At 47.2% G+C, this 25,279-nt stretch overlaps 1 protein-coding gene across 6 annotated transcripts in view; it reads right to left on the minus strand.

Annotated features, from left to right (window-relative positions):
• The window catches only part of ZNF385B (zinc finger protein 385B), a 384,275-nt gene that overhangs the window by 98,080 nt on the left and 260,916 nt on the right, over window positions 1-25,279 (minus strand). Inside the window, exon 1 of one of the 6 annotated variants that reach the window (XM_084799811.1) lies at window positions 7,439-7,698. The exons of the other annotated variants lie outside the window; for them this stretch is intronic. The gene's annotated coding sequence lies outside the window, so the exon portion shown is untranslated. Of the gene's footprint in view, window positions 1-7,438; window positions 7,699-25,279 lie in introns of those variants that run through there. 6 annotated transcript variants of the gene reach the window in all.

Consider the following 25,279-nt stretch of genomic DNA (forward strand, 5'->3'; position numbering starts at 1 on the left):
GTTCAATTCCCAGCACCCACATGGTAGCTCACAACTGTCTGTTACTCCATTTCTAGGGGGATCTGACACCTTCATACCAATGAACATAAAATAAGATTAAGTAAATTATTTTTAAAAGGAAAAAAGAATCTCTTCAATAAAAGGACTTTTCCAAATATTGTCACGTTTTTACAGTGTGTTCGGTGAGATCTGCGTTCCCTTTTCCATGCCCAAGCTGATGGTGCTCATCCAAGTGACTTGTCAGTTAATAGTCATCCCATGATGTTGGGACTTCCTTGCTGGCCTTAGGAAAGGAGGATTGACATCCAATGCTATCCAAGGGGCTAGTGTCTACCTGGAAGTCTGAGGCTATATGATTAAAAAAAATCATTTCATTTAATATATAGGAGTGTTTCGCTTACATGTATGCAAACAGATGCACCATTTATGTGCCTTGTGCCCAACGGGAAGTGGGGGTGGGGGTGGGCAGAAGAAGGCATCAGATTCCCTGGAACTGGAGATACAGATACTTGCGAGCTTTCATGTGGGTGCTGGGGATTGAACCTGGGTCCTCTTAGCCTCTGAGCTACCTCTCCAGCCCTCTTGAGTCTACATAATTTTTAATGGCTGGCTTCTGGGCGGGCCTCGGGGACAGTTCATGTTCTCCGATTGCCTTAGCCTGCAAAGCGATTCCTCGGTATCTGCCACTGCAAGAGCTTGGGGTGGGGGTGGGGGAATGCTGCATTTACAAAGGACTCCTTGGCATCCCTGCGCTCCGCTCCGGTGTGCAAGCAGTAAGAGGTTCTGCGTGAGGAAGCGGCGGTGAAGCTTGCCGTGATGGATTGTAAGACACGATGTCCTCCGGTTTGGTTTGGCCGTAACGCGTAGCTTTTATACGAAATGATGAATTCATCGGGAACATGGCTTTTCTCATGCTGTGGTGTAGAGTACACACAGCCAGGTAGCGATTGATTTCTATCTGGCCCCGCATACTGCATTTCTTGTATTTAAGTGTTGAAAGAGTGAGTGAGGTTTATTTACTATGTAGTGCGCATTATGGTTTGGGTAAGCGTGTGACATGCTTTGCTGCAGTTGGGATCTATTGGGAAAAATAGGAGCCTTACACAATTGAAGTATCGGTGATGAAAACTGAATTAGAAACTGTTCAGCTTTATTATAGTTCCTCAACTGGTTTCCCAGTAGTGTGAAGCAGAGCTGTGCAAAATGGAAGACTCAAAGGAGGAGAACAGGCTTTTACAGATGCCTTCCAAGCTTTGAGAGCAGCGTTTTAATACACCCGACTTATCAAAGGGAATGTCACGTGTTGGGTCCTGAATTACCAAGCGTTTAGAGAAGCCAGCATGATCTCCAGACACAGATGTACTAAAATTGTCTGAGGACAGGCATGGCTGAGAGGTCACAGCAGCCTGGTGACTTTTTTTTTTCTTTCTTTTTTTGCCAAAAGACTCAGGGAGATGGTCCTAAGCCATGCAGCCTAGTGACTCTTAGCCTTGGCATCCAGACTTCAGTGCAGTCTCAAAGCTTTTTGTGACAAACACAGCAAGGGTTTGCTGTCCTCACATAGCCCCCTAGAAAACGAGCTGCACTGTAGAGCTACGGCTTATTTTAGTTAGTGTCCTAAAAATACAGACTTTCCTAAAAAAGACACAGCGTTTCCCAAGTGATCGAATATTCCCACTGAAGTTCTATCTCATAATATCAGAAGTAAATATGGTTTGGATAAATATAGTTTACATTTTATTTGAGTGAAATAGGATTTCACTCTGGCACCTGACTGGTGAAGAGTAGCCCAGTGTCACCATTTTGAATATTTAAGTTGGTACAACCTAAGTTGTATTAAGAATCGCAAGTTATTTTTATCACCTTTTTCTCTGGTTGCACGTAAAGAAGGGTTGAGATGGGGGGGGAGGGTTGGTCTCTTGTAGCCCAGGCTGGCCCTGAGTGTGTGCGCTCACTGTGTTGCTGAAGACGTCATTGATCTCTTGTTGTTTTTGCCTCTACCTCTCAGAAGGGAGGTTAGATATCTCACCCACCAGAGAAAGCGTCCTTTGTGTCCATCATTTAAGTGTGGCTTGGTCTGATTTGCTTTCTCACTTTGAATTTCAATAGGAAAAACAAACAAACAAACAAACAACAACAACAAAAACACCTTTTAAAAGGGGGATTTCAGTGTCAGTTTTTTGTCACTCTGAATAATGGAAGGAAAAAAAATTCTGATAAAAGAAAAACTGATGTGGCCAAGGACTGGCATTTCTCCCCAGCTTACCGGAAAGCAGAAGACTGATGGCGACACCTCGTTTTGAGTTAAGTCTTTTAATTTCCCCAAAGGGAAAAGGAGAGAACAACGGGGCCCATTAAAACCAGGCTTTGGTGCACGGCTTGGATCAATATAACAAATCCAAACAGCACTGCAGTAGTAGGGGACCCCCACACTTGGGTTAGTGGGTTCATATGAAAGCACCATTGGAGCTGCCATTAACTGTGTCTCTGAAGAGACATTTCCCCAAGCAATGGAAACTGGTCTTCTGCTGGAGCAGGCCAACGCAGCAGGCCCTTCTGGCCTCTGGCTCTCCTTAAAAGGCCAGGAGGAAAGGGGCTGGGTCCAGCTGCTGAGGAGTTCAATGTACCAGCTAGTGTTGTCCACTGTAGCTCCAGGACTCAAAAAATGCGTCATGCCTTCGTGGGGAAGAATCTCAGTTCCTGCTTTCAATAGTTAGGCTATTTATATTTAAGAGCTTAAAAAGGGGTGGGTGGGGGAAGGAATTGTGGTCTACATAATTTATACTCTTTTTAAAAAAGATACCCTCCCCAAGGCTTGCTCAATGTAAGGAAACACAATTAATGTTTGCTCTGCCTGAGCCTTCTACGCCTACCTTAGTAAAAGAGGTAAAGGTTTCCTAGGTTTAAATGTTACCCAAACACTTCAAAGTGATGAAAAACAAAAACCTGTTGTTGTCTCCTGCCCCCACCAAAGCAATAGACTCCCAGAAAGCACAGCTGGGAATAACAGATAGAAACAGCAAAAACCACCGTGGCCCCTTGCGCATGTGCCTTTTCATGGCCTACCCGGCATTCAGAAAAACTGCCAGTGAACTGTTAGCAATTGTGGTGGCCATCATCAAAGGGGATGCGCTTCTGGTTCTCTCTACCATGAAAGAAGCCATTCTTTGCTGGGAGCAGAGATGGCTCCCAGCTGACACTCAGGGCCACAAGGAACATGGAGACCACTGTGATATCCTCAGGGAATCCTGTCGCTGGAGTGTGTAACCTCACCGTGATACCAGTGGGTGGGGAAGGCAGGTTTGAGTAATGAGGTGGTATTAGGGCTGACATTGGGAGAGGGAAGGAAGGACGGTGGCTGAGCGGGCCTGAGATTTGCAGCAAGGTATGGAATCAACACCATTTCCTTATTTAGAATTTCCTAGTTTTATCTCCTGGGATGCCCACACCATCACCTTTTTCTTGTGTAGCACCTGGGAGGCAGAGGTTAGGCGGATTGCTGTGAGTCTGAAGCCAGCCTGGTCTACAAAGTTGAGTCCAGGACAGCCAAGCTACGCAGAGAAACCCTGTCTTGGAAAACCAAACCAAACAACCAAAACAAACAAACAAAAAACAGAACAAAGGAAAAAGAAAGTATAGGAGTAGCAGCAACCTGGTAACGCAGAGCACTGAACTCCTCCAAGAATACCGTGCTATCACCTTCACCGTGACAAATGGGACATTTCCTGTAGACGAGGGTGCTTACACTCCACAGGGGCTTCCGTGGGTGTTTAGCAGACTGGGCTAAAGCCTGGCTTGACTTCTTGGATCTCTGCCACCCTTGACATCCTAGCAATTGAGTCTACTTGTTTCAGTCAAGCAGCAGTTCCTGAGCCCTGAGTGATATGCAAAATAGCATCAGATAAGGCCCCTGCCTGAATGCCCCACGGCTGTCTGCACTGGAAGTGATTCCTCAGAGATGACATCCTTGCCCTGTGTGTGGTGTTTACTCAGGTACGATTACATGGCCTTTGTTCTAGTTTTTCTTTTACGGGCTTTCTTTCTTCTTCCTGTTTCTCCCTCTCCTCTCCTCCTCTCCTCCCCCCTCCCCCCTCCCCTCTGTGTGTGTTGCACATGTGTGTATGAAGTCCACAGGACAACCTTGAATGTAGTTCAAACGCATTACTGTTTGTTTTTATTTTTATTTTTTATTTTTTGACTTTTCTTTTTTAAGACAGGTTTTCTTACTGATCTGGTTCTCACCAAGTAGGTTAGGCCACCTGGCCAGGGGATCTGAATGTCCTTTTGCCTTTCCAACCCTGGGGTTACAAGTGCAAGCCACCATGCCTGGTGTATTTTCACTGGGTTCTAGGGATTGAACTCAGGCTGTCCTGACAAGGCAACTTTACTGACTAGGCTATCTCCCAAGTCTGTCTGTCCATCCTTCCGTCTTTCTTCCCTCCCCTTCATTCTTTTTAATTTAAAGAACATAGTTATCAAAGTCATTGCAGTTTTTAATCTTATAACTCGACTTCAATGTTTTCTCAACGTCCTTCTCCACGTAGTAAAATGTTTCCTAACATTATGTAAATAGTGTGTATTATGGCCAGCATTATAAGGTGTTTATTATAGGTAAGGAGTTTAACAGCATCCTACAGTTACCTTTGTGTGTGGTGAGGGCACCTGTAATCTAGTCTCAGAAAATCTCTAGTACGCCAAACGTTATCATTAACTAGAGGCATCGTTGTGCGGCCTGTGCAATCACTAGATTTACTCTTCCTACGTAAGTGCAGGTCTGCACCTCTGGCCTGCACTGCCCTCTGCGCTCCCTGCTCCCTCATCTCTGGTAAGCTCCTTGCTATTCTGTTTTTATGCTTTTGAATCTTGTTAAAGATTCCACATAGAAGGTGTGTGACATTTTTCTCTCTGACTGGCTTATCTAGTTAGCTCATCATACTGAGTCTCATCCATATTACTGCAAGTGATGTGATTTCTTTTTAAAAAGCTAGATAGTATTTCTTACATGGAATATCTATTGGACTTCTCAAATATTTCTCCCTTGCTCACTCAATAAACTAATTTCCTAGGTTCCTACTGGCTTCTTTCTGTATGCTTTCTTCTCTTGGAACTGCTTACTCTGTGCAATACTTAGCTCATCAGAAAACTATGGGGCGTGATGGACACAATGGGCTCGCAATGAGGAATTCCACAAAAGTAAAGAATTTTATCATAGTCCTCATTATTCTTCTTGTCAATGATTTATGGCACAAGGCAGCACAGGAATGGAAATGTTTTCTTTCAGAAACCATTTATTTTAACTCTTGCTCTCTTCTGGACTTCACATAGCTTTTTAAGCACTGTGTGCCTTAAAAGACACCAATGTACAGGAAACAAAAACCCACCATAAACATGGGATTGATGCTCATTGAATTTATTTGATGAAGTATATTCCGTGTAAAGTTCCAAAATTGCATAATATCTATGCATTTTCAGTTGGGTTGCTTTGTCTGTCTCTTTTTTTCTAACAAGCCAGATCTCTGTCTTTCGCTTATCCATTGCCAGCCCCGACCCCAACCTTGACTCCCAACCTGCAAGCCTTTCCTGCCTCCCATCTCTTCCTCTGTCTGTGCTGTCTTACTGTCTCTTTGTCCATCCTGCACTGCAATAGTACTGGGAACTAGAAAGTACCCATGAACTTTTGTCTCCACCTCCTTTGCAGCTCTGCTGTGTTAATTCTATTTTTATTGCTTTCATTATTTCATTATAAATGATGAGACTGAGAGGACACAAGGATCTGGTCAAGACACAACAATTCAACTAGGCACATCTGTGGCTGTGTCTCAAGTGTTGGCTGCAGCAACTGAGGACTGATTTCTTATGCGCTACCACAGTGGTATCTACTGAACTTGTCATATAGTGGGACAAGTTAGGAACTTAGATGCACCGTAGAATTTTAGTGTGTATTTTGGAAATGTACCATGGACCTTTAGGGCATATTTTTATGGAAACTTAGCATTGTGTTCTGGAGTCATAGAAACTTACTGCTTTTCACTTTAGGGATCATGGTTTTGACATATTTAATATATTTAATAAGATGTATGGCATTGTGCTCAGTTTGCAAAATGCTTGCTGTACAAGAGTAAGGACCTGAGGTTGGATCCCTGGAGCTCCTTGGCCAGCTAGTCTTGTTCAGTCAGTGAACTCCAGGTTCCATAGGAAACTCTAACCCAAAATGAAAGTGGGAGTGTGCATGTACACATATGAACACACACATATCACATGCACACATAACAGATGGTAATAAGAAAAGGATGCCATCATACAAAATGGTAATAACAGTAGAGAAAGGACTAGACAAAAATCCTCAGACCAGGTGCTAGCCTATTGGGATGGCTGCACTGAGCAGCAAAGCCTAAGAGGTCACACATCACATAGCCTGAAGGACCTTGGGAAAATTAACGAGCTTTGGCTTTAAGACACTAGTTTTTGTTGCAAGAGTTCACTGAACCCTCTGTGTTTACACCTCTAATCCACCAGTGAGGCAGAATACAAAGAACTTGATGCTGTTTCAATGTTTTCCAAACCACCTAAAATTCCACTGGGACTGTGAGATTAAAAAACATCTTCCCGCTGCCCAGGGTTCCCAGGTCCTTTCCTGACAGTAACATTTATTCATGTTTTACAAACAGCAATATTGAAAGGAAAAGGGGAAAACAAAGTGGTAACTTTCAAGTAGGAGTGAGGTTGTCAAAAACACCTTTTTTACACATAAAATCCACTCCCCTGGAGCAGACACTACTTACTCCCTCTGGGGGAGCTAAGCTTATGAGCTGTCCCAGGAGGGTTCCATGCCCAGGAGTTGAAACAAACATGAAACCATTGAGTTTGACTTAAACTAGATGGACCCTTACAGCCTGTCATAGAAATCGCATGACGAGAGCACAAGTCACCCTCGTCACTGTCACTCCACTTTATTGCAGGAGGCCCAGTCACTATTTGACTCATTCATAGTGACAGGGAGCACCCTCAGCTCAGAGAGACGGCTAGAAGACAAGAGAAAGAGGAGAGGCAACTCTCACACACTTGGATTAAATAGACACTTTAGTTTTTTATCCAGCAGATACTCTAAGACAAACTTCAAAAGGAAAAAGAGCCGTAACTCAGACAGACAGACAGTGCAGGGAAGTCATCCAACCCCATCTTTATGATATTTAGCCAAGTGCCTCAATAATAAACTTTAAACACAAACAAGTAAGGAAAACCAGAGATAAGATCAGTTGAGCAGGTGGGGGTGGTTGGGTCTTAAATTTAGCCAAGTGTTACCCGCCGCCCACCCCCACCCCAATATGATGGTTTCCTTTCTCTGCAGCGTCTTTGAACAATTTTATATTCCTGTCACACATTTTGTGGAGAAGTTCTCTGCGGTGTGAGTGCTGAGCAGTCAGTCAACAATGCTTACCTTCACTTTAAAGATTACAGTCCCCGCTCACGCCTTCCCTCACGCATGGTGCGCGGCGGCGGCTTTACACTGAGAGATAAATTCTTCCATCATTTCAACCCGGTGCTGCTGCAAGATGCGGCTCTAGGAAACGGCCAGCCAGCAGTGCATCTGAACAAATCGCAAGTCCTGTAATTGCTGCCTAGCTCTAATTACTACAGGGGAAGAGTGTTTGCAACGTGACTCCAGGGAGAGGGCCGGCTACCTTCTGACGACATCCAACCAAATATATCCTAAAAGACTGACAATCACTTTCTCTATTGTAATTTTTCTCAGCTGTCACCGCCCCCCCCCCAATGCACTCCGCTGAGGCAAGATGAATCAGATACCTGTCTCTCCCCCAATAACACAGCTCAATGCTCACAAAGTATTTACCACAATGATTTGGAATTCTCGGTATCACTTAGACTTCAAGAGGTTGTTTTGTTTTTTCCTAAATAGGCAGCCGGATCTAAAATTTAAATTTGCTTTGTATTTCTGAGCAGAACCTGTTTCCAGATGAACTTGATTTGTATTCTGTTAGCAGAGAGTGGTTTATTTACAAGCCATTTGGCATTGAAAAAAAAAAAGTGCTTTCTTTCCCATGGAAATTTAGGTTTAAGTTAAGATTTGGAGCATATAATTAAAAGAGACTAAAGCTGATGACAATTTGATGTTGACAACATTAGCAATGATGTCTATGCATTCCAACTCTAAACCCTAATTTCGGCTATGTGGGGGAATTATCATGTTGAAATTAGCACTTGTCTAGGCTTGGGGGTAAAATGATACATTATTACTCCCATGTTTAACTAACGCTACCCGCCATCTCGTGGCATTTGGCTCTGTGGTCAGAGTAAAGGTGAGATGGGATCTGTCCACATTGCACAGTGTGGCTGTGACTGGTATGGGGGCCTGTGTGTTGTTCTGCCACCAATACAGGTAAATTCGCTTAGAGGGCATCTCACGGGTGTTTGCACACGCCTTGGGCAACTTCGTGCAATTGCTACTGAGAGCCAGTACTTCAGATGTACAGAATCATGTCAGGTTTGTGCAATTATGACCAGGGAAAGAAAGATAAAGCCTAATATAAAAATCAGATGTGGTGATTATTACAACATCAGCTCCTAGAAGCTGTGTGCTTCTCCAGGCTCCATTAGCTCAGGCATGAATATTCTAGATGGGACATGGTGGGCTAGCTCTGAGCTATTCCCTCCAACACTGGTGTGTATGCCCTATTCACACAATATTTAGTCTCCAAAGATTAACGTAAAAGGCAGGCATGCTGGGATTCTGCCTTTTTTGTGATATTGAACTTTCACCCTTGGGCTCTCTTAAGGAGCCCAAGGCTCAGTAGAGAGAGCATACACATTTCCTTCAAAGCATTCCTCCAGGGCGGAATTAGACAAAGTATTCTGGGCTGGCTTCTTGGAGTATTTTTCAGAACTATCTCTGGGTGTGCAACCAGTGAATCTTCAAACTTTATTTGTAGGTTTCTATATATGTCTGGCTTCAGTCAGTGTTGACAGAGCGTGGGCCCCAGTGGAGCTACATCAGCATCTCCCCAGAATGAATATAAAAAACAAATTCCCAGGCCCCATCCCAAGCTCCTGGGGCCAGGGCACTGCAATTTGTTCTTTTAACAAGCCCCACCTCCAGGCAACCTGAGGCAAATAGACTCTCTAAGCTGGTGGGTGGTGCCTGCGTGTTCAAGAGGTCTGGAGGGAGACTGGGAGAGACAAAGGCTCTGCTGAGAGGTGGTTAAAGGATGGGAGGAGTTCCGGATGGATCAGCAGCAGCTGCTTACCTTGTGCCAATGCTGCCTGCCCACTCAAAGACCTTACCAAACATCTTTTTTTTTTTAAAGTCATTATACTCTTAAATTACTCCATCCTATGAACTGCAATTCTAAATATTTGTTCCTTTACTTCGATTTTTAACTCCTCTCAAGAGTAGCCTACACTCCCATTTTCTCCAGCCTAAAAAAAGCATGGTTTAAAATCCTCTAATTGGTCCTTCCTGACCTCTGTACCAGCAGTAGAATACAAACCCCGCACCTAAGCTGTTCCTCTTCCACTCTTCACACGTGTGCTGCCACCCTCCCTGAGGCCCACACTAGCTGCTTGCTAACGTTGCAGTTGGCATAGGAGTAGGTATAGACGGGACTCAAGGAAATATTCTGAATGAATAAATGAATGAATGAATTAATGTAATAGTGTCTATATGTTACTAATGTAGCATTGGAGGCCATTAAGGGAACACCATTTCCTCCAGGAAAAGAAAAAGATCCTTACCTTTGGCCTGGGTGGAGAACTAACATTCCAAGCTACTCAAAGCACAAGAGTTAATCTAGTTGGACAGGTCAGTGTCCTGCTAAGAGACCCATCCCTCAGGAAGGCAGATCCACCTAATGTGATGAAGAGCTGGAAGAAACAACTGTTGCTTTAATGAGAATGTGCTTTTCATTCCCAGCATCTTTGCTGTCAGTGGATGTTAAGTCCCTCACCCATTCTGAGTCTCCACACAGGAAGCTACATTGTTACATTTTTTTTTCTTTCTTTCATATTCCTTTCTTTCAGATGCTGCCTAGATAGAGCCTAAATATCCTTCCTCCCATAGTTTGGGCACTTTTATTCTTCCTCTGAACTATCTTCCTTTTGTATGTGGCTGCTTTGCCTCCCCGCCTAACTCAAAGGGCAGTCTCTCTTTCTCTTCCCCATCTCCCTTCTCAAAGCAGCTACCAAGATTTACAGCTTATTTGTCTCGTGGTTTTTCTTTTCAACTTTAATACATTTATCCTCGAACACCCTACTGAGTCTGTTTTTAAATTCCTTTATTAAGGAAACTAAGACTCTTGAGAGGCAAACCCCAGTTTCCTTAAAACATGTGGTACCCCAGATGGGACTCATCACAATTTCCAGCGCACTAACATGTTACCCATTGTACTCAATATTAGCCAGTGGAATTCTTAAAAAGCACCTTGAATCAACCAGTCTCCTATTCAAGTGTTTTCTGTGGCTTCCTTCTGAGAGTTATAGGCCTGAGATTCAAAATGCCCATACAAATCTCCTCTCTGCTACTTACTAACTGAAATATTTCACGAATTAATTGCCCTTAACAATATAATTCTTTCAGCTGATGAGTAAGGATAAAATAAGAATAGTATCTGCTGGGCAGAGCCGAGGGAAATAATCTGTAAATTCTTATTACAGTGCCTAGACTACTGAAGGACTCGCTGACTTATCATCAGCACCCCTCCCCCATCACCACAGGATTCCCTTCCAATGGCTTCACCTCAGCTTCTGCTGCTGTCTTCAGGCACAACAGAGCGACTTACTCCTTCGTGTCTTATAAAATCTGTTAAAACAGAGGTCTCCATCAGGAGCAATGCCTACTTTTGTTTGTTTATTTGACTCCTAACTCTTGGCCCTCAGACAGTGCCAGCCAGATATAGGGTGATGACCCAGGGATGTTCACTGCTCGAGGCAGCAGCTGTTTCTAGGGCGGGCATACTTTCTTGTGTCTATTACTTTGTTCATGTTATACCTCCCAGGATGTGCTTCCTTTCTTTGTCTTATTTTAAGTCCTTTCTGTTTATTTTCTATGCCATTTTCCCCTCTCAGGAAGGCGCTCTCTAGCTTCATATATAAAAAAAAAAAGTCTCTTGTTTTCTTCTAAGCCTGAAATGTACTCTCTGCTGGTGGTATATTACTCTGTGATACCTTCTTCCCTATAGAATGCTAAGCTCCTTGGAGTTAGGGAGGAGATCTGCTTTACTGCTTTGCCCACCGTGAAGGCACTCCATGAAATATCTTGAATAAATGAATGAGACGAAGGGAACAGCCTCTACATTTCACTATAAGAACCTTGCAATTGTATGGTCTTATTTCCTGTTGATAATGATGAACATCGTCAAGAGTACAGGACTAACCCCCTTACAATTGGGGGTCCATTTAGTTTTCCTTTTGAGACAGCGCCCCTTATATTTTGGGCTAGCTTCAGGTTTACTAGATAGTTGAGGATGACCTTGAACTTCTGATTCTCCTAACTCTATTTCCTGAGTGCTGGGATTACTGGTTTGTCCCAACACACCTAGTGTACTGGATACTGAAGTTGGAACAAGGGCTTCCTACAGGCTGGGCAAACACTCCACCATCTGTAACCCCAGCCCTGCATTCAAAGCTCAGCACTCCAGAACTCAGAAGCGTTTTCCTTGAACATGAAATCACAGGTGAGCACTGAATTCCTGGACACACCCCCAGGAACTTTGTGAACCTTTGGGTAGATGCACTCAATACAGCAATGTGCTAGCAACAGCATCTCTATGGCAACATTATCACAATGGGCTTGAAATGGAGGCAGCATTCTCTTGTGTATGGCCTGTCTTCCTTAGACAGCCTGAACCATGGTCTTTGTTGTATGTTGAGAGCCATAACCAGGTCTCATTTTCCTGTGTGTGAAAAAGTGCTTACTTTTTTGTGAACAGGAACATGATCCCGATAAACTGTCAATTTATAATTGGTATAAATTCACAAAACAAATCTTATGAAATTTAATATAGTTGAATTTTTGGAAATCAGAAATTATCATTTTATTCTACTGAGAATTACGCATTTTAGCTTTTCCCCACTTAGTTGTGAGCTGAGTTGTAGTTGATAATGTGCTCTGAGATTGCAAGTATCAGCAATTTTTCATGAACTCCTGACAAATGCAGGGACTCCCTGACAAACTTAATTATATCACTGGAGGGGTCAGTTGTTTCAGACTAACTCTTGAGTGTGTAAATAACCTGCTTTTAATGTAAAAATTATTGTGTTTCAATGATGTGATGGTAGCTTTGCATTGTCACAAGTCTGCACACGGAAAGCAGACAAACCTATAAGGTTGTCTAGGGAGAAGCCAGGTTAGCCACATTAATCCACGCTTCCTCACTCACTCAATTAGACATATGGATGACAAAGTAGAGGCTAGTAAGAAACACAAACATTTGTAAAAAATTACCAGGGAAGAAAAAACACCCCCCAGAAACCCAAAAAGTAAATAAACACCCCACCCCCCCCAAAAAACCCAAGACTACAGGACAGGAAGAGGATACCCTCCAGGGAGGCAGACCACTTTCTTATGTTCACCAGCACTTCCGAACTCCTGAAGCCATGCTTTACACATACTAACACCGTGGGCTCAACCACCATTGCTCTAGGAGGAGAAGCAAAAAGGGTTAGAGTGGCCAGAGGACATGCCACTGAAAGTCATCGCGTAAGCAAGATCTTAATACGAGGGCTTCTTGGATGTTCACTTTACCTTCTCACCTGTATCCCAGCTGCCACTGAATCCTACTGATTCATACAGACAGCAAGCCTCTGGCTTCTCTGTGTCACTCCACGGTCTAGTTCCACATCACACACACACACACACACACACACACACACACACACACACATATACACACACATATCTGCATATCAGGTACCAGCTCTTACCAGGCCTACATGGAGCCACTGTTGTTCTGCACTTGGTTCCCAACCGAGCAGCCAAGCAAACTGCTTAAAAATATCGATCTGACGACGCCAAGGTAAAAGGTTTCCCCTCTGCACTTTAATGGAAGTCATCCACGCTGCTACGGGCTACAGTTGCCACATGGTGAGTCCTTGCTCAGCTCAGAGTCTTCTTAGGAACATCCTTTTTCCCCTTCTCCAAGGTCTTAGTGCCCCCTTTCTTTTCCAGAATGCCAACTTCCTCCCTTCCAAAGAGGTTTCCTTGTCAGGGAGTTGCCCTCTCCAAGCCCAGCTGTGCAGAAGTGCCTTGTCTGGAATTTAGTCAGCAAGAACACAGCAGCTACTTTTCAGAAGGTCTTCTCAGCTTCCGGAACAGTGCCAGACCCATAGCAGCAGGCAGTCAGGCGAGATCGTAAATGAATGAGTGGCCACACTTCCTCCAGTCTTTCCAATGAAGACACACAACTTTAATACCATCTGCTTTTAAGGGCTTCCTGTATATTATTAACATTATAGTTCTTTTACTATTTTTAATGTCCTTATGAAGGCAGTAATGCCTAAAAGAAAGTGGTATTTCATTATACTGTTGGGTTGACAAAACTGGAAAAAACCTCTTTGTGCATGTGTAGGCATGGTACTTGCTCAATCTACTCAATACTTTGTGTTTAACTCCATTTATAGGTATGTAAATACCCTCAGCCCACAGATAAGCTAATGTAAAGGAGCCACTGACTTATATGTTGATTTGATAGAAGATGACAAAAGGAACAGCCGTGGTCCCAGCTAGAGCTTTCACAAGACACAGATAATATGCTATCTATACAGCTTTATCCTAAACTCCAAGGAGACCTATTTGTTTGTTTATTTATTCATTTGAGACAGGGTTTCAAACATTCCAGGCTAGTCTTGAACTCACTATGTAGCTAAAGATGAACTTGTATTTCTGATTCCCCTTCTCCCACTTTTTAAGCAGTAAGACTGTGAGTGCACATCATCACACTTGAGAATGTGTGTGCTGGGGACCAAACCGAGGGCTTTGTGTGACAGCAGAAAAGCTATTTACCAACTACGCTATTTTTTCCCTTTGTGTGTATGTGTGTGTGTGTATGTGTGTGTGTGTGTGTTATATGTGGACATATACCAGGTCTATTTTTCAATTGCTCTCCACTTTGTTTATTTTGAGGCAGGGTCTCTTAGTAACCCTGCAGCTCTACAATTTGGCAGAGACTGGCCAGCCAGCCTCAAGGATCCTCCTCTCTCCCTCTCTCTCTTAAAGCTCAGATTTTGGACACATGCTGTCATGTGAAATTTTTATTTGTGTCCTGAGGCATCAAAATCCTCTTTCCCAATTGAACCATCTCTCAATGTCACCCCCCCCCCCAACTCGTACCATTTTAAGAACAAATAGCACTCAATGAGTTTATTGTTCATCTCCACATATTTGTACTTCAGTGGCTTTTACATAAAAATTTCTTGTAAATTTTCTCTCACTGGAGGCCTAAGAATTTTATCATTTGTAACATCCACAGCCTATAAGAAAAATGGCACATAAGATTTCACTTATTCCTAAATATGCACATTTCCTCTCAAATATTCTCAAGGCATGTTTTCCTCATTAATGCCAAATAAAGGTCAGACACTTTAGATCATGTGGGAAATCACAAGGAAAATCTAAATCAAATCCCAAGCCACACAGCGCCTTTAATATCAGTGTGAAAACAGCACAGTTTTCTAGGACACACTGTGAAGTCTGAAGTGATAAGATAGCATATCTTAAAATGACTTGAAACCAAAAATGGATCTGTGAGCAAATTCCCAGCTCGCTAAGAATATTCACTTTGACAGGTTAGAACATGAGGACACAGGCCTCACCTTAACATGGGGGGGGGGGGAGGTAGGGAGGGAGTGACTGTGCAAGCTACAGCAATTTCTTCACAATGCGGGTAAGGTTTATGAAGAAAGGTCACTATTAGTTTATAATGGAAGACAGAATTCCAACAGGATTCTGATTGTTCTGTCCCTTGTATGAGGATCTCTGCTTATTCCTCCATTTCAAAGAGATTAGTGAATCATCTTAAAACGTGAATGGATGGGTCAAGGAGGAGTCACGTTGGGTGAACACATTAATGGCTGCGGCGTGACCCCCTGCGCAATAAATCTTTCTAGAAGCAGGTCTCCTTTTCCAAATGGGCCCTGTCTTCACTATTCTCGTGTGCGATTTGGCAGATGAGACATTCTGAATCTGAGAGGCCACCTCTCTGCTGACAACTGCTTTATATAGCCGTCAGCCGGGAACTTCTACTGGGGCACGTAGAGGAGCACAACTGTTGAGTCATGTCTAGCCAAGAGCGTCTGTCACCTCTCAGTCCTCTGCCCACCCTGTCTATCCCAACAGCAGCAAACCACGGTTGCATGACAGCCAAGCTCCCAGGCACGGGAGAAGGCAAGACTGGCTGCCAGCACCATACTGGTTTAAGGAGGTTCTTTGTGCAGAGATCAGGAGGTAGAGCAATCTCTGCGTTTCTGTCAACTCTTTTATAAAGATTTGGGGCTTGGGGAGAAACAGGAAGGAATGTTGGGCCTTTTACCACACTGCAGTAGCTGTCCGGCAAGACAAAAGTTTGAAGTATGTTTCCATCGTTTACTACCTATGGGTCTTCGGAGGTCGGCTTTAGCCTTGGTTTCCTTAGCAGAAAGATCTGCCTTCTCACGCTTGGATGGGGAGTGACACTGTAGATCTCATAAAATGCCCAGTTCTGTGCTTGGCACAGAGTACCACCTATGGTAGATGTTACTCTCTTTGCTAAGAGCACAGGTGACTGAAGCCCAAATTTACAAAGGGCTTCACCATCGTCAGCATATTCCATGTTCCCTGGCTTTATCTCTGTTTTGGTTTGATGCCGGGATTCCTGCCTTAGGATCCAGGAACCACCCACTCCTTCTCCAGGAACAGGCTACAAATATTTGCAGTTGTGCTTGTTTTCCAGAGAGAGAGAGAGAAATCAGATTAAACAAACTCTTGAAAGACTATGAGTCAAAAGATTAAAAAAAAAAACATACTTAGATGTTTCTGAAGGGTTCCAGGCAAACCCAACATCTTTTTGTAAATCAGATTTGATTTTTAATTTACCAGAAGAGCCCGTGAGTACAGGAACTCCACAATGGATCTTTCTGTAGGCAACGACTTCATATGGTAAATGCATATGTAATTCAGAATATTTCAGTATCGTACAAAAGACTCAGATTTTCACATATCAATTTTGATCGGAGTACAGTACACGGTGATATCACATGCACAGTAGCTAACTTCCAATTTACAAGGGAGATTGAAGGGGGAGTCACGTTCAAGTTGAGTAGTAAAGAAAAGGAGGAACTTCCCAGTGTTCCTGCTTAACCAGACAGAATCTGAACTATCCCATGGCCAGATACTGTATAAATAAAGATGTGGAGGACTGAAGTGCAGTGTGATTTGCCCAAGGTCATCACAATAGTTATGGACAATGGGGAATAACAGCTGTGAAAATCATGTCGGTGATTATGAAGACGATGACAGCACGGTGATGGAGGAGCAGTTACTCCAACTAAGCCTCTTAAAGACTTTAACCCCTCCCACTTGAGCCACAGCCCTGCAGGAAGATTTGATTACCACTGCTCAGCAGATAGAGCACTCTGCCCAGGGCTCTAGGGTCAGAAAATGGGCAACTCAGAAATCAAGCCAACGCAGAACTCGGCTGCCTCGGCTTGCAAGGCTGCTCTTGAGCACTACTTGAAATTCCTTCCCAGGACACAACAGAGCTGAGAGACACAGGATCTTGAAACATAAGCCATTAAAAGGCTACGTAGGGAAGACATTATCTGTAGCCTTCAAGGCCTATTCACATACTTGGATGGCATTTTAAACGTAATTTGACTGCAGCATCCACGTCATATACAGTCTTTCTGGTCATGGGCCTCACTAGTTTCCAGGCCAGGTGGGTCTGCCCATGTGAAATCTGTGTCCTTCCCTTCTACACCTGATTCTGGGATCCCATAAACACAGAAACTGCTCCCAATGCCTGCTTAAGACTGCTTTCCAGATCTGTCCCTGAGGCGGACAGACAAGGTGACAAGCTACGGTCTGCTTTCATGTTTTGGCACAGACTGGCAAAGGATCTCAGAATTCTAAAATAATCCCTGGCCACCTCAAGTTCTAAGAATCAAGAACCGAGGTTGAGAAAATTTGCACGGGTGGAAGGTACAATCAACAGAACGTGCTAACTCTTTGCTTTCTGGGGCTGTTATCTAATGGACTACAGCAAAGTTTGAGTACGGGGAGGAGGAAGGACACAGGGGTAAGGATAAGCTTGAGGGGAAAGTGAATTTCTGATTTAAGCACCCCACCAAGTCGAGGATTTGGGCTTCCATCTTTCAGTATGCTACACAGAGACTGGGGGTCAAATCCCATGCAGTAGACTCTGCTAGGTCTCCCACAACCGTGAATAAAAGGGATTTTCAAGGGAGGCTCTTCATCTTTAACCCTTTACTCATAGATAATCAATATTTAAATTAGTTATTAGTTATCATAAATGTTCCTGGAACTAGTCACTAAACGACAATAAATCTGAATTTCTGCAATTATATTTGGTTTTCAGGTATCTTAAATATTATAGCAAGAATTCACATTTAATAAACATTTCAAGATCATGTTCTCAACTATTTGAAAGTAGCTCATTAATGCTGATCCTCCAGAGGTTTAAAAACAGGTTACTTAGGCTAATTCATATCCTGCAAAATATATCTTCTCAGACTTTACATATGTATTTCATACTAAATTGTATCAGCACTTAAGCTTTATCACCACATCTGAATTGCAGTCTTCCTTTAATCTCCAATGTTGACACTGGAAGCAAAAATGAATTAATTATTTAAAAATAAATAAATAATTATATAATAGTATTTAGGTTTGGATAGAAGTCACTATAATTTAAATTTCATTCTGCAAGACTAAACAACTGCTGTGCTAGCAGCTACCAGAAAGAAAACCAAAGATCAAACCCAAAAGTACTGAAGAATGAGGTCTGTGCTTTTTGAGAAACTTGTCAAATTGAAGCCTATTATTTTTCTCAATCAGACATGTTTTCTCAATCATGACATTGTTAGGTTTTACTTTTAAGTTGAAAACTTAATAACTTTTGAACCATTTAGCCACTGTCAGCTGTGAAGTTTTTTAAGTTAAAAAAACATAAATCAATATACCTGAGGAAAAAACAAAAACTGGATAAGAATGCTTTCAAGGGCATCATTAATATTTCAAGCCAGCTCAGAGGAAGAAAATAAGGCCGTAGTCAGCAATGCCAAGGTTACTCAGGTCTAATGCCTCTGTGGCTATGGCAAAACTCTTAATTTCTTTACATGAGCAGGAAAAATAGAATAAAAACATACTCCTCAAAATGCCACAGCAAAGAATGAACTCTGACAGTTAGTAAAAAGTCTAAAGTAATTATTAGATACATCCGATTTTATCTTTAAACAGAACTGGTCCTAGGGCCAGGTGGTGGTGCATACCTTTAATCCCGGCACTCGGGAGGCAGAGGCAGGCAGGTTGCTGTGAGTTCAAGGCCAACCTGGTCTACAGAGCAAGCTCCAGGACAGCCAAGGCTACACAGAGAAACCCTGTCTCGAAAAACAAAACAAAACAAAACAAAACAACCAAACAGAACTGGTCCTGTGAACTAAAAAGGATGGTTTAAAAAATAATTTCTTTACTGTAAGGCTTCTACTGAAAAAAATTTTTTTAATTAATAAAATCTTGGCCTATAAGGGATGGACAGCATGAAAACGAGGGCATAAAAGTACCTCCTATCCCCAGATTAAGGATTTTAAATCCTGTTTACCAAGTGCACTTAACCTAGGTGAACGCAACCAACCTTACTGAGGGTAGTGGGGTGGAGGGCAGAAGCACGCTTTTCTGTGGCTGAAACACAGACCAGAACTGATGCTAATCAGAGCCATTACAGAAACTGCTGAGCACAACAAACAAACACACCACACACCAGGATGGACTTTCCTGTTTACCCTTCCCTACGATTTTTACAGTATTAATTAATTTATTATTTAATTTGCTCCCCGTGAAGTACATAGCTCCCGGAAAGCTAGATTCAAGCAATTTCTGTTTGTCTCTGGGCAGGTTTTTATGTTTCATACTGAATAGGGGCAGGGGGAAAAAAAACCCACTGATTATAGAGTAGTGAAATACGCTGGATAATCTCAGAAATAATAGACATCGAAACATTTGCATTGGTGGTCAAATTGATATTAGAAGGCACAAATCCTCTAGCCAAACTATGGGGAAAAGACTAAGGAAAGAATGTGTACACATAAGCATCCTCCAAATACATATGTGAAGATGCAAGGACTTGCTGTCCTCTGCTCCGCTGAGGAGAAGATGGACCACATAGAGACAGACAGGGGTTTGCTGGGCAAAGAAGCTCCTGGCTTCACTTGATCTCACTCTTTCCTTCATGGCCTTCATTTTATCACTACCTTCTGCAACCTTTCTTCACCCAGGTCCTTCCCTGGCCTCAAGGGTCAAGCTGGTTTTCCTCTTCTGGCTCTGTGGATAGATGCTGCTGTTCAGGTCTCACCATGGGAATCTCACCCCTGGGCTCTGTATGACAGCCCTCCCTGCCTGGGCTCTGTATGACAGCCCTCCCTGCCTGGGCTCTGTATGACAGCCCTCCCAGCCTGGGCTCTGTATGACAGCCCTCCCAGCCTGGGCTCTGTATGACAGCCCTCCCGGCCCGGGCTCTGTATGACAGCCCTCCCAGCCTGGGCTCTGTATGACAGCCCTCCCGGCATGGGCTCTGTATGACAGCCCTCCCTGCCTGAGCTCTGTATGACAGCCCTCCCAGCCTGGGCTCTGTATGACAGCCCTCCAAGCCTGGGCTCTGTATGACAGCCCTCCCAACCTGGGCTCTGTATGACAGCCCTCCCGGCCCGGGCTCTGTATGACAGCCCTCCCAGCCTGGGCTCTGTATGACAGCCCTCCCAGCCTGGGCTCTGTATGACAGCCCTCCCAGCCTGGGCTCTGTATGACAGCCCTCCCGGCCCGGGCTCTGTATGACAGCCCTCCCGGCCCGGGCTCTGTATGACAGCCCTCCCGGCCCGGGCTCTGTATGACAGCCCTCCCTGCCTGGGCTCTGTATGACAGCCCTCCCAGCCTGGGCTCTGTATGACAGCCCTCCCTGCCTGGGCTCTGTATGACAGCCCTCCCTGCCTGGGCTCTGTATGACAGCCCTCCCTGCCTGGGCTCTGTATGACAGCCCTCCTGGCCCGGGCTCTGTATGACAGCCCTCCTGGCCCGGGCTCTGTATGACAGCCCTCCCGGCATGGGCTCTGTATAACAGCCCTCCCTGCCTGAGCTCTGTATGACAGCCCTCCCAGCCTGGGCTCTGTATGACAGCCCTCCCTGCCTGGGCTCTGTATGACAGCCCTCCCTGCCTGGGCTCTGTATGACAGCCCTCCCTGCCTGGGCTCTGTATGACAGCCCTCCCGGCATGGGCTCTGTATGACAGCCCTCCCAGCCTGGGCTCTGTATGACAGCCCTCCCTGCCTGGGCTCTGTATGACAGCCCTCCCAGCCTGGGCTCTGTATGACAGCCCTCCCTGCCCGGGCTCTGTATGACAGCCCTCCCTGCCTGGGCTCTGTATGACAGCCCTCCCTGCCTGGGCTCTATATGACAGCCCTCCCTGCCTGGGCTCTGTATGACAGCCCTCCCTGCCTGGGCTCTGTATGAGAGCCCTCCCTGCCTGGGCTCTGTATGAGAGCCTGCCCTGCCTGGGCTCTGTATGACAGCCCTCCCTGCCTGGGCTCTGTATGACAGCCCTCCCTGCCTGGGCTCTGTATGAGAGCCTGCCCTGCCTGGGCTCTGTATGACAGCCCTCCCTGCCTGGGCTCTGTATGACAGCCCTCCCTGCCTGGGCTCTGTATGACAGCCCTCCCTGCCTGGGCTCTGTATGACAGCCCTCCCTGCCCGGGCTCTGTATGACAGCCCTCCCTGCCCGGGCTCTATATGACAGCCCTCCCTGACTGGGCTCTGTATGACAGCCCTCCCTGCCCGGGCTCTATATGACAGCCCTCCCTGCCTGGGCTCTGTATGAGAGCCTGCCCTGCCTGGGCTCTGTATGACAGCCCTCCCTGCCTGGGCTCTATATGACAGCCCTCCCTGCCTGGGCTCTGTATGAGAGCCTGCCCTGCCTGGGCTCTGTATGACAGCCCTCCCTGCCTGGGCTCTGTATGACAGCCCTCCCTGCCTGGGCTCTGTATGAGAGCCTGCCCTGCCTGGGCTCTGTATGACAGCCCTCCCTGCCTGGGCTCTGTATGACAGCCCTCCCTGCCTGGGCTCTGTATGACAGCCCTCCCTGCCTGGGCTCTGTATGAGAGCCTGCCCTGCCTGGGCTCTGTATGACAGCCCTCCCTGCCTGGGCTCTGTATGACAGCCCTCCCTACCTGGGCTCTGTATGACAGCCCTCCCTACCTGGGCTCTGTATGACAGCCCTCCCTGCCTGGGCTCTGTATGACAGCCCTCCCTACCTGGGCTCTGTATGACAGCCCTCCCTGCCTGGGCTCTGTATGACAGCCCTCCCTGCCTGGGCTCTGTATGACAGCCCTCCCTGCCTGGGCTCTGTATGACAGCCCTCCTTGCCTGGGCTCTGTATGATAGCCCTCCCTGCCTGGGCTCTGTATGACAGCCCTCCCTGCCTGGGCTCTGTATGACAGCCCTCCCTGCCTGGGCTCTGTATGACAGCCCTCCTTGCCTGGGCTCTGTATGACAGCCCTCCCTGCCTGGGCTCTGTATGAGAGCCCTCCCTGCCCGGGCTCTGTATGACAGCCCTCCCTGCCTGGGCTCTGTATGACAGTCCTCCCTGCCTGGGCTCTGTATGACAGCCCTCCCTGCCTGGGCTCTGTATGACAGCCCTCCCTGCCTGGGCTCTGTATGACAGCCCTCCCTGCCTGGGCTCTGTATGAGAGCCCTCCCTGCCTGGGCTCTGTATGACAGCCCTCCGTGCCTGGGCTCTGTATGACAGCCCTCCAAGCCTGGGCTCTGTATGACAGCCCTCCCTGCCTGGGCTCTGTATGACAGCCCTCCCTGCCTGGGCTCTGTATGACAGCCCTCCCTGCCTGGGCTCTGTATGAGAGCCTGCCCTGCCTGGGCTCTGTATGACAGCCCTCCCGGCCTGGGCTCTGTATGACAGCCCTCCCGGCCCCGGGCTCTGTATGACAGCCCTCCCAGCCTGGGCTCTGTATGACAGCCCTCCCGGCCTGGGCTCTGTATGACAGCCCTCCCAGCCTGGGCTCTGTATGACAGCCCTCCCTGCCTGGGCTCTGTATGACAGCCCTCCCTGCCTGGGCTCTGTATGACAGCCCTCCCGGCCTGGGCTCTGTATGACAGCCCTCCCTGCCTGGGCTCTGTATGACAGCCCTCCCTGCCTGGGCTCTGTATGACAGCCCTCCCTGCCTGGGCTCTGTATGACAGCCCTCCCTGCCTGGGCTCTGTATGAGAGCCCGCCCTGCCTGGGCTCTGTATGAGAGCCCGCCCTGCCTGGGCTCTGTATGACAGCCCTCCCTGCCTGGGCTCTGTATGACAGCCCTCCCTGCCTGGGCTCTGTATGACAGCCCTCCCTGCCTGGGCTCTGTATGACAGCCCTCCCGGCCCCGGGCTCTGTATGACAGCCCTCCCGGCCCCGGGCTCTGTATGACAGCCCTCCCTGCCTGGGCTCTGTATGACAGCCCTCCCTGCCTGGGCTCTGTATGACAGCCCTCCCTGCCTGGGCTCTGTATGACAGCCCTCCTTGCCTGGGCTCTGTATGACAGCCCTCCCTGCCTGGGATCTGTATGAGAGCCCTCCCTGCCCGGGCTCTGTATGACAGCCCTCCCTGCCTGGGCTCTGTATGACAGTCCTCCCTGCCTGGGCTCTGTATGACAGCCCTCCCTGCCTGGGCTCTGTATGACAGCCCTCCCTGCCTGGGCTCTGTATGACAGCCCTCCCTGCCTGGGCTCTGTATGAGAGCCCTCCCTGCCTGGGCTCTGTATGACAGCCCTCCCTGCCTGGGCTCTGTATGACAGCCCTCCCTGCCTGGGCTCTGTATGACAGCCCTCCCTGCCTGGGCTCTGTATGACAGCCCTCCCTGCCTGGGCTCTGTATGAGAGCCTGCCCTGCCTGGGCTCTGTATGACAGCCCTCCCGGCCTGGGCTCTGTATGACAGCCCTCCCGGCCCCGGGCTCTGTATGACAGCCCTCCCGGCCTGGGCTCTGTATGACAGCCCTCCCGGCCTGGGCTCTGTATGACAGCCCTCCCTGCCTGGGCTCTGTATGACAGCCCTCCCAGCCTGGGCTCTGTATGACAGCCCTCCCTGCCTGGGCTCTGTATGACAGCCCTCCCTGCCTGGGCTCTGTATGACAGCCCTCCCTGCCTGGGCTCTGTATGACAGCCCTCCCTGCCTGGGCTCTGTATGACAGCCCTCCCAGCCTGGGCTCTGTATGACAGCCCTCCCAGCCTGGGCTCTGTATGACAGCCCTCCCGGCCCGGGCTCTGTATGACAGCCCTCCCAGCCTGGGCTCTGTATGACAGCCCTCCCGGCATGGGCTCTGTATGACAGCCCTCCCTGCCTGAGCTCTGTATGACAGCCCTCCCAGCCTGGGCTCTGTATGACAGCCCTCCAAGCCTGGGCTCTGTATGACAGCCCTCCCAACCTGGGCTCTGTATGACAGCCCTCCCGGCCCGGGCTCTGTATGACAGCCCTCCCAGCCTGGGCTCTGTATGACAGCCCTCCCAGCCTGGGCTCTGTATGACAGCCCTCCCAGCCTGGGCTCTGTATGACAGCCCTCCCGGCCCGGGCTCTGTATGACAGCCCTCCCTGCCTGGGCTCTGTATGACAGCCCTCCCTGCCTGGGCTCTGTATGACAGCCCTCCCTGCCTGGGCTCTGTATGACAGCCCTCCCTGCCTGGGCTCTGTATGACAGCCCTCCCTGCCTGGGCTCTGTATGACAGCCCTCCCTGCCTGGGCTCTGTATGACAGCCCTCGCTGCCTGAGCTCTGTATGTCAGCCCTCCCTGCCTGGGCTCTGTATGACAGTCCTCCCTGCCTGGGCTCTGTATGACAGCCCTCCCTGCCTGGGCTCTGTATGACAGCCCTCCCGGCCCCGGGCTCTGTATGACAGCCCTCCCTGCCTGGGCTCTGTATGAGAGCCTGCCCTGCCTGGGCTCTGTATGACAGCCCTCCCTGCCTGGGCTCTGTATGACAGCCCTCCCTGCCTGGGCTCTGTATGACAGCCCTCCCTGTCTGGGCTCTGTATGACAGCCCTCCCTGCCTGGGCTCTGTATGACAGCCCTCCCTGCCTGGGCTCTGTATGACAGCCCTCCCTGCCTGGGCTCTGTATGACAGCCCTCCCGGCCTGGGCTCTGTATGACAGCCCTCCCTGCCTGGGCTCTGTATGACAGCCCTCCCTGCCTGGGCTCTGTATGACAGCCCTCCCTGCCTGGGCTCTGTATGACAGCCTGCCCTGCCTGGGCTCTGTATGACAGCCCTCCCTGCCTGGGCTCTGTATGACAGCCCTCCCAGCCTGGGCTCTGTATGACAGCCCTCCCGGCATGGGCTCTGTATGAGAGCCCTCCCTGCCTGGGCTCTGTATGACAGCCCTCCCTGCCTGGCCTCTGTATGACAGTCCTCGTGAGAGTTACTGAGCGTCTATCAGTGAGATGGCTCAGTAAGTGAAGGTGCTTGCTGTGTGAGCCTGGGTACTGAATTAGATCCCCGGGGCCATATATACATACTGCTGTTTTACACATCTGTGATTTTCTTATATTTGGCCTTTACCCCCTGTCCCCCCTCCACATTCAATCTGCCTGTTCCTACCTGCCTAGAGTGAGGGTGTTCTTTTGAACCACCCGGGCTAGTTGAAGCAACACCACTGTTTTCTTATAACAACCGAGTTTCCGCATTGTTGTATCTACCACACTGCATTGTATGCTCATACATGAACACAATCATTTTATGAATATTCAATTCCAGACAAACACTTAATGGTTACCAATGCTGAACATGATTTAAATGTTATATTAATCATATCACATAAATGCTATATATATGATTTATATATAAATGCTTAATATATATGATTTCAGGAGGTGATGATGGAAAAGAGATGCCAATAGTACAGAGAGTCACAGTTCATTAAAGAATGAAGGAGACGGGGGACATTTAGGTTCAAGGTCTAATCTCATAGTCACCATAAGCTTGAAGGCCGGGGTAGTTTAACAAATGCGGACTATAGTCAACTGATCACAAATT

This window comes from Acomys minous (genome assembly GCF_964271855.1).
Source record: "Acomys minous genome assembly, chromosome: 10".
In the NCBI taxonomy this organism is placed as follows: domain Eukaryota; kingdom Metazoa; phylum Chordata; class Mammalia; order Rodentia; family Muridae; genus Acomys; species Acomys minous.